This window comes from Schistocerca americana, chromosome 3, assembly GCF_021461395.2.
Source record: "Schistocerca americana isolate TAMUIC-IGC-003095 chromosome 3, iqSchAmer2.1, whole genome shotgun sequence".
NCBI lineage: Eukaryota > Metazoa > Arthropoda > Insecta > Orthoptera > Acrididae > Schistocerca > Schistocerca americana.
In genome coordinates, this window is record NC_060121.1 from 414,392,900 (window position 1) to 414,394,854 (window position 1,955).

At 45.1% G+C, this 1,955-nt stretch overlaps 2 non-coding genes across 2 annotated transcripts; both read right to left on the reverse strand.

Annotated features, from left to right (window-relative positions):
* Nucleotides 1-925: 925 nt before the first annotated feature.
* On the reverse strand, nt 926-1,000 carry Trnas-cga. The gene has a single exon. It is a non-coding gene; the product is annotated as a tRNA-Ser (tRNA).
* A 225-nt stretch (nt 1,001-1,225) lies between these two features.
* On the reverse strand, nt 1,226-1,300 carry Trnal-caa. The gene has a single exon. It is a non-coding gene; the product is annotated as a tRNA-Leu (tRNA).
* Between the last annotated feature and the right edge of the window lie 655 nt (nt 1,301-1,955).

The following is a 1,955-nucleotide window of genomic DNA, read 5'->3' on the forward strand; positions in this document are numbered from 1 at the left end:
CTCTTCATCTTCACATTACTTTGTATAATTTGTTTATACTATTTCGTTGTTCATAATGACATAGCGTGGGCAAGTGGTCCTAGACTTCCGAAGTCAGGATATTTCATAATGTTTGTTTTGCTAGTTTCTTGATCACAGGATATTTCTATTCATGTTTTACTTTGTACTATACACAAGTAAGAGAATTCTTGTCGACCTGTACAGAGACGCTGAGAACGAGGGAGCAGACACACGAGCGACACAGACAACGGTCCTCCTGTCTCGTGACCAGAGGATAGCGAAGTGGTAACGTCTAATGACAGGCCGCAGCTAGCGATGCTCGGGTTGTCAGGGGGCCTCCCCTCACAATGCAGCAGGTAGCGGCCGGCGAATGGCAGGCCGAATAAGCAGGCTGAATAAGCTTAGCCGCAGCACCTGGGGTGAGTTAGCCTCCCTAGGGTGTGTCGCAGCAAGCGGATTGCCGCAGCTGCTACAGCTCAACTTGGCGAACGCTGTCGGCACAGCTCTGTAAATGAGATGAACTGTCAGCACTCCTGTCACAAAAGCAATGGAGTTAAGAGACTAAACAGCCCACTTGCCTTAGTAATCTGCAGGATGCTACAAATAACTAACATCATGTCGGAGGAGGAACAGAGAAGAACTTACCATTTATTCTTTTTCAACTGTAGGAAATAACTGTACCGATCCCTTGACGTTCCCATGAACCTTCCTGTACCATACCATGTAAATGGGATCAAACGGCACGACCTATTTTCGACTTCTTTGTGGAAACGTGAAGAATAGGTCCGCAATACAAAGCTGAACTTCTCAGGCATTTCCGAGTACTCACTTGAAGATGAGCACTGTTCATTCCACTTGTCATGGGACAATGTTATTCTGATCAGTGACAATAACGACATGAAACTTCCTGGCAGATTAAAACTGTGTGCCGGGCCGAGACTCGAACTCGGGACCTTTGCCTTTCGCGGGCAAGTGCTCTACCAACTGAGCTACCCAAGCACGACTCATGCCCCGCCCCCACAGCTTTACTTCTGCCAGTACCTCGTCTCCTACCTTCCAAACTTTACAGAAGCTCTCCTGCGAACCTTGCAGAACTATCACTCCTGAAAGAAAGGATACTGCGGAGACGTGGCTTAGTCACAGCCTGGGGCATGTTTCCAGAATGAGATTTTCACTGTGCAGCGGAGTGTGCGCTGATAAGAAACTTCCTGGCAGATTAAAACTGTGCGCTGGGCCGAGACTCGAACTCGGGACCTTTGCCGTTTGCGGGCAAGTGCTCTACCAACTGAGCTACCCAAGCACGACTCACAGCTTTACTTCTGGCAGTACCTCGTCTCCTACCTTCCAAACTTTACAGGAGCTCTTCTGCGAACTCTCATTCTAATAACGACATGCTTTGCTGCACACGCCTATAAGGAACTAGATCTGGCACTGTTTATGAAGAGGCTAATTTCTCAACATACTTCATGCTTAGGCAACCGACTGAGTAGCGCACTCTTGAAGGAAGAAAACAACGTGGCAGTGCCATGTAAATATTCATTTCTACCTTAATCAAGTTTCGTCAGTCTAAATCCTTTTCCTCTTCCGAAACAATTGTGTGCCATTAATTGAAATCCCAGGTGTCTGTGCGCTGTAAATACGACTAGTGCTCAGTGCTAAAATGTAAAGTCATGTGCAGATCGTAAGAAACCGTGGGTAAGTTTTATTCTTTGTGTTTTTCTTATTTTCGCTGGCCAGCATAAAAAGTCGTCTAGAGCAACATAATTGTAACATGTGCCATTCATGTAGGTTCAAGACTAACGTCTCTACTTTGGGTTTATCTTTTCGAATATATAAAGAAATATATTTGATGGAAGATAATATTGTTTAGATGTATCTGTCAGTTGCTGTCACCTCAGTCTAGCGTGTTTGTAAAATACAGAATGATTAACGAAGAAATGCAAATATTTTAATGT